The following is an 8,135-nucleotide window of genomic DNA, read 5'->3' as shown; positions in this document are numbered from 1 at the left end:
ACCCGATGTTTTCCCTGTGGCACACAGTGTACCCCGCAACAGAAAAAATAAGAATTTACTTACCGATAATTCTATTTCTCGTAGTCCGTAGTGGATGCTGGGGACTCCGTAAGGACCATGGGGAATAGCGGCTCCGCAGGAGACTGGGCACAAAAGTAAAGCTTTAGAACTACCTGGTGTGCACTGGCTCCTCCCCCTATGACCCTCCTCCAAGCCTCAGTTAGGATACTGTGCCCGGACGAGCGTACACAATAAGGAAGGATTTTGAATCCCGGGTAAGACTCATACCAGCCACACCAATCACACCATATAACTTGTGATCTAAACCCAGTTAACAGCATGATAACAGAGGAGCCTCTAGAAAAGATGGCTCACTACAGCAATAACCCGATTTTTTGGTAACAATAACTATGTACCAGTATTGCAGACAATCCGCACTTGGGATGGGCGCCCAGCATCCACTACGGACTACGAGAAATAGAATTATCGGTAAGTAAATTCTTATTTTCTCTGACGTCCTAGTGGATGCTGGGGACTCCGTAAGGACCATGGGGATTACACCAAAGCTCCCAAACGGGCGGGAGAGTGCGGATGACTCTGCAGCACCAAATGAGAGAACTCCAGGTCCTCCTCAGCCAGGGTATCAAATTTGTAGAATTTTACAAACGTATTTGCTCCTGACCAAGTAGCTGCTCGGCAAAGTTGTAAAGCCGAGACCCCTCGGGCAGCCGCCCAAGATGAGCCCACCTTCCTTGTGGAATGGGCTTTTACAGATTTTGGCTGTGGCAGGCCTGCCACAGAATGTGCAAGCTGAATTGTACTACAAATCCAACGAGCAATAGTCTGCTTAGAAGCAGGAGCACCCAGCTTGTTGGGTGCATACAGAATAAACAACGAGTCAGATTTTCTGACTCCAGCCGTCCTGGAGACCTATATTTCCAGGGCTCTGACAACGTCTAGCAACTTGGAGTCCTCCAAGTCCCTAGTAGCCGCAGGCACCACAATAGGTTGATTCAGGTGAAACGCTGAAAACCACCTTAGGGAGAAACTGAGGACAAGTCCTCAATTCCGCCCTGTCCGAATGGAAAATCAGATGAGGGCTTTTACAGGATAAAGCCGCCAATTCTGACACGCACCTGGCCCAGGCCAGGGCCAACAGCATGACCACTTTCCATGTGAGATATTTTAACTCCACATATTTAAGTGGTTCAAACCAACGTGACTTTTGGAACCCAAAAACTACATTTAGATCCCAAGGTGCCACTGGAGGCACAAATGGAGGCTGTATATACAGTACCCCTTTCACAAACGTCTGAACTTCAGGGACTGAAGCTAGTTCTTTTTGGAAGAAAATTGACAGGGCCGAAATTTGAACCTTAATGGACCCCCATTTCAGGCCCATAGACACTCCTGTTTGCAGGAAATGTAGGAATCGACCTAGTTGAAAATTCCTCCGTCGGGGCCTTACTGGCCTCGCACCACGCAACATATTTTCGCCAAATGCGGTGATAATGTTTTGCGGTTATATCTTTCCTGGCTTTGATCAGGATAGGAATGACTTCATCCGGAATGCCTTTCTCCTTCAGGATCCGGCGTTCAACCGCCATGCCGTCAAACGCAGCCGCGGTAAGTCTTGGAACAGACAGGGTCCTTGCTGGAGCAGGTCCCTTCTTAGAGGTAGAGGCCACGGATCCTCCGTGAGCATCTCTTGAAGTTCCGGTTACCAAGTCCTTCTTGGCCAATCCGGAGCCACGAATATAGTGCTTACTCCTCTCCATCTTATAATTCTCAGTACCTTGGGTATGAGAGGCAGAGGAGGGAACACATACACTGACTGGTACACCCACTGTGTTACCAGAGCATCTACAGCTATTGCCTGAGGGTCCCTTGACCTGGCGCAATACTTGTCGAGTTTTATAAACATGTGGAAGACTTCTGGGTGAAGTCCCCACTCTCCCGGGTGGAGGTCGTGTCTGCTGAGGAAGTCTGCTTCCCAGTTGTCCACTCCCGGAATGAATACTGCTGACAGTGCTATCACATGATTTTCCGCCCAGCGAAGAATCCTTGCAGCTTCTGCCATTGCCCTCCTGCTTCTTGTGTCACCCTGTCTGTTTACGTGGGTGACTGCCGAGATGTTGTCCGAATGGATCAACTCCGGGTGACCTTGAAGCAGAGGTCTTGCTGAGCTTAGAGCATTGTAAATGGCCCTTAGCTTCAGGATATTTATGTCCGTGGTCACCAGGACCCAGTCCTGAATGTGCGGCCCTCTAGAAGATGAGCACTCTGCAACCACCACAGGAGAGACACCCTTGTGCTTGGTGACAGGGTTATCCGCTGATGCATCTGAAGATGCGACCTGGACCATTTGTCCAGCAGGTCCCACTGGAAAGTTCTTGCGTGGAATCTGCCGAATGGGATTGCTTCGTAGGAAGCCACCATTTTTCCCAGAACCATTCCATTGATGTACTGAGACTTGGCTCGGTTATAGGAGGTTCCCGACTAGCTCGGATAACTTCCTGACTTTCTCCTCCGGGAGAAACACCTTTTTCTGGACTGTGTCCAGGATCATCCCTAGGAACAGAAGACGAGTCGTCGGAATCAGCTGCGATTTTGGAATATTGAGAATCCAATCGTGCTGCCGCAACACTACCTGAGATAGTGCTACACCGACCTCCAACTGTTTCCTGGATCTTACCCTTATCAGGGAATCGTCCAAGTAAGGGATAACTAAAATTCCATTCCTTCGAAGGAGTATCATCATTTCGGCCATTACCTTGGTAAAGACCCGGGGTGCCGTGGACCATCCATACGGCAGCGTCTGAAACTGATAGTGACAGTTCTGTACCATAAACCTGAGGTACCCTTGGTGAGAAGGGTAAATTTGGGACATGAAGGTAAGCATCCTTGATGTCCCCAGACATCATGTAGTCCCCTTCTTCCAGGTTCGCAATCACTGCTCTGAGTGACTCAATCTTGAATTTGAACCTCCGTATGTAAGTGTTCAAGATTTTAGATTTAGAATCGGTCTCACCGAGCCGTCCGGCTTCGGTACCACAACAGTGTGGAATAATACCCCGTTCCCTGTTGCAGGAGGGGTACCTTGATTATCACCTGCTGGGAATACAGCTTGTGAATGGCTTCCAAAACTGCCTCCCTGTCAGAAGGAGACATCGGTAAAGCCGACTTTAGGAAACGGCGAGGGGGAGACGTCTCGAATTCCAATTTGTACCCCTGAGATATCACCTGAAGGGTTCAGGGGTCTACTTGCGAGTGAGCCCACTGCGCGCTGAAATTCATTGAGACGGGCCCCCACCGTGCCTGATTCTGCTTGTAAAGCCCCAGCGTCATACTGAGGGCTTGGCAGAGGCGGGAGAGGGCTTCTGTTCCTGGGAACTGGCTGATTTCTGCAGCCTTTTTCCTCTCCCTCTGTCACGGGGCAGAAATGAGGAACCTTTTGCCCGCTTGCCCACGAAAAGACTGCGCCTGATAATACGGCGTCTTCTTATGTTGAGAGGCGACCTGGGGTACAAACGTGGATTTCCCAGCTGTTGCCGTGGCCACCAGGTCTGAAAGACCGACCCCAAATAACTCCTCCCCTTAATAAGGCAATACTTCCAAATGCCGTTTGGAATCCGCATCACCTGACCACTGTCGTGTCCATAACCCTCTACTGGCAGAAATGGACAACGCACTTAGACTTGATGCCAGTCGGCAAATATTCCGCTGTGCATCACGCATATATAGAAATGCATCTTTTAAATGCTCTATAGGCAATAATATACTGTCCCTATCTAGGGTATCAATATTTTCAGTCAGGGAATCCGACCACGCCAACCCAGCACTGCACATCCAGACTGAGGCGATTGCTGGTCGCAGTATAACACCAGTATGTGTGTCAATACATTTTAGGATACCCTCCTGCTTTCTATCAGCAGGATCCTTAAGGGCGGCCATCTCAGGAGAGGGTAGAGCCCTTGTTCTTACAAGCGTGTGAGCGCTTTATCCACCCTAGGGGGTGTTTGCCAACGCACCCTAACCTCTAGCGGGAAAGGATATAATGCCAATAACATTTTAGCAATTATCAGTTGTTATCGGGGGAAACCCACGCATCATCACACACCTCATTTAATTTCTCAGATTCAGGAAAACTACAGGTAGTTTTTCCTCACCGAACATAATACCCCTTTTTTGGTGGTACTCGTATTATCAGAAATGTGTAAAACATTTTTCATTGCCTCAATCATGTAACGTGTGGCCCTACTGGAAGTCACATTTGTCTCTTCACCGTCGACACTGGAGTCAGTATCCGTGTCGGCATCTATATCTGCCATCTGAGGTAACGGGCGCTTTAGAGCCCCTGACGGCCTATGAGACGTCTGGACAGGCACAAGCTGAGTAGCCGGCTGTCTCATGTCAACCACTGTCTTTTATACAGAGCTGACACTGTCACGTAATTCCTTCCAACAGTTCATCCACTCAGGTGTCGACCCCCTAGGGGGTGACATCACTATTACAGGCAATCTGCTCCGTCTCCACATCATTTTTCTCCTCATACATGTCGACACAAACGTACCGACACACAGCACACACACAGGGAATGCTCTGATAGAGGACAGGACCCCACTAGCCCTTTGGGGAGACAGAGGGAGAGTTTGCCAGCACACACCAGAGCGCTATATATATACAGGGATAACCTTATATAAGTGTTTTTCCCCTTATAGCTGCTGTATTTTTAATACTGCGCGTAATTAGTGCCCCCCTCTCTTTTTTAACCCTTTCTGTAGTGTAGTGACTGCAGGGGAGAGCCAGGGAGCTTCCCTCCAACGGAGCTGTGAGGGAAAATGGCGCCAGTGTGCTGAGGAGATAGGCTCCGCCCCCTTCTCGGCGGCCTTATCTCCAGTTTTTCTGTGTATTCTGGCAGGGGTTAAATTCATCCATATAGCCCAGGAGCTATATGTGATGCATTTTTTTTTTTGCCATCCAAGGTGTTTTTATTGCGTCTCAGGGCGCCCCCCCCCCAGCGCCCTGCACCCTCAGTGACCGGAGTGTGAAGTGTGCTGAGAGCAATGGCGCACAGCTGCAGTGCTGTGCGCTACCTTGTTGAAGACAGGACGTCTTCTGCCGCCGATTTTCCGGACCTCTTCTGTCTTCTGGCTCTGTAAGGGGGCCGGCGGCGCGGCTCTGGGACCTATCCATGGCTGGGCCTGTGATCGGTCGCTCTGGAGCTAATGTCCAGTAGCCTAAGAAGCCCAATCCACTCTGCACGCAGGTGAGTTCGCTTCTTCTCCCCTTAGTCCCTCGATGCAGTGAGCCTGTTGCCAGCAGGTCTCACTGAACATAAAAAACCTAAAACTAAACTTTTCACTAAGCAGCTCAGGAGAGCCACCTAGTGTGCACCCTTCTCGTTCGGGCACAAAAATCTAACTGAGGCTTGGAGGAGGGTCATAGGGGGAGGAGCCAGTGCACACCAGGTAGTTCTAAAGCTTTACTTTTGTGCCCAGTCTCCTGCGGAGCCGCTATTCCCCATGGTCCTTACGGAGTCCCCAGCATCCACTAGGACGTCAGAGAAATACTTTGTTGTGATATAGGTTTTGCACTCTTATATCCTTTCTCTTACGTCCTAGAGGATGCTGGGGACTCCAAAAGGACCATGGGGTATAGACGGGATCCGCAGGAGACATGGGCACTCTAAGACTTTGAATGTGTGTGAACTGGCTCCTCCCTCTATGCTCCTCCTCCAGACCTCAGTTAGATTCTGTACCCAGAGAGACTGGACACACACTAGGGGAGCTCTCATGAGTTTCTCTAAAAATGACTTTATGTTAGGTTTTTTATTTTCAGGGAGATCTGCTGGCTACAGGCTCCCTGCTTCGTGGGAGTGAGGGGAGAAAAGCAGACCTACTTCTTCTGAGTTTAAGGGCTCTGCTTCTTAGGCTACTGGACACCATTAGCTCCAGAGGGTTAGATCACTTGGTGCGCCTAGCTGCTTGTTCCCGAAGCCGTGCTGTCAACCCCCTCACAGAAGCCAGAAGAAAGAAGCCGGGTGAGTGTAAAGAAGTACAGAAGACTTCAGTGACGGCAGAAGACTTCAGTAATGAGGTACCGCGCAGCGTTCGCGCTGCGCGCACACACACACTTCAGACGGCACTTGCAGGGCGCAGGGGGGTGCGCCCTGGGCAGCATGTTACTGGAGTATAAAACTGGCACAAATATATATATATATTATAAGTGCCTAGGCACTATATATAGCCCCCACCAGTATAAATATTTGAATTTTGAGCGGGACTACAGCGAGTTGGTGAGGGGGCGTGGCTTAGCCCTCACAGCTTACCAGCGTCATTTTCTCTTCACAGGCTGCAGAGACGCTGTCCCGGACCTCCACTCTCCTGAACAAGTAACAGGGAGCAAAACAGGGGGGGGGGGGGACAGTAATTTGGTGCTATTAACCCTTTTTATAAACAGCGCAGACATCTGATATTTGATCTCAGTACTGGAATAGGCGCTGGGGTGTAAGCTGGTAAACTCCCTCTGTGTTTCTCTGTGCTTCCCTGTGGGTCTGTCCCCTATAGCCAGTGTGTTTGTGCGTGTCGGTACGTGTGTGTCGACATGTCTGAGGCTGAGTGCTCCTCCCCGGAGGAAGTTGCTGGGGGCACAGATAAGGAGTTGGGAGTGACTCTGTCGGCACCGCCGACTGCTGATTGGGTGAATATGTTGAGTACATTGAATGCAAATGTGGCGTTATTGACTAAAAGACTGGATAAATCTGATTCTCAGACACAAACTTGGAGAAAATCCATGGAGGATGCCTTGTCTCAGGTACAGGCCCCCTCAGGGTCACAAAAGCGTTCATTTACCCAGATGGCAGATACTGATACCGACACGGACTCTGATTCCAGTGTCGACTATAGTGAGGCCAGTTTACATACAACATTGGTTAAGAGTATTCAGTACATGATTGTGGCAATTAAAGATGTTTTACATATTTCTAAAGTACCTGCTGTTCCAGATACAAGGGTTTGTTTGTATAAGGGAAAAAAGCCTGAAGTGACGTTTCCCCCCTCTCATGAACTGAACACTCTTTGTGAAAAAACTTGGGAATCTCCTGATAAAAGGTGGCAGATTCCCAAGAGAATTCTAATAGCATATCCTTTCCCCTCTGACGACAGGGAAAAGTGGGAGTCATCTCCCACTGTGGACAAGGCTCTATCATGACTGTCCAAGAAGGTGGCGCTTCCGTCTCCTGACACTGCTGCCCTTAAGGACCCTGCGGATCGTAAGCAGGAAAGACCTTAAAATCCATTTATGTCACTACGGGTGCACTGCTCAGACCTGCCGTGGCGTCGGCATGGGTGAGTAGTGTTATTGTTAAGTGGGCAGATAATTTGGCATCTGACATGTATACCCTGGATAGGGATTACATTCTTTTGACTCTCGGTTATATCAGGGACACTGCAGCTTACCTAACGGATGCGGCGAGGGATATTGACCTCTTGGGATCAAGGGCCAATGCCATGGCAGTCTCGGCCAGGAGAGCGCTGTGGATTCATCAATGGAATGCTGATGCCGACTCTAAGAAAGCTATGGAAGCTCTCCCATATAAAGGTAGTGTCTTGTTTGGTGACAGCCTCGCTGACCTGGTGTCTACGGTTACAGCGGGTAAGTCATCCTTTCTTCCTTATGTTCCTGCACAACAGAAAAAGACACCCCATTATCAGATGCAGTCCTTTCGGACTAATAAATAGAAAAAAGGAAGAGGGTCGTCCTTCCTTGTCTCTAAAGGTAGAGGAAGGGGAAAAAGGTTGCCTGCTGTGCCAGGCTCCCAGGACCAGAAGTCCTCCCCGGCTTCTGCAAAGTCCACCGCATGACGCTGGGGCTCCTCTACGGGAGTCCGTACCGGTGGGGGCGCATCTCCGACTCTTCAGTCAGGTCTGGTTTCACTCGGGCCTGGATCCTTGGGTGTTAGACATAGTGTCCCAAGGGTACAAACTGGAGTTTCAGGAAGTATCCCCCCGTCGATTTTTCAAATCAGCCTTGCCAGTTTCTATCCCAGAATGGGAAGTAGTGAGTGCTGCGATGCAAAAGCTGTGTCAACAGCGTGTCATTGTCACGGTACGCCCGTCTCAACGGGGAGAAGG

Source organism: Pseudophryne corroboree, chromosome 1 (genome assembly GCF_028390025.1).
Source record: "Pseudophryne corroboree isolate aPseCor3 chromosome 1, aPseCor3.hap2, whole genome shotgun sequence".
In the NCBI taxonomy this organism is placed as follows: Eukaryota; Metazoa; Chordata; class Amphibia; order Anura; family Myobatrachidae; genus Pseudophryne; species Pseudophryne corroboree.
This window is presented reverse-complemented; position numbering follows the sequence as displayed.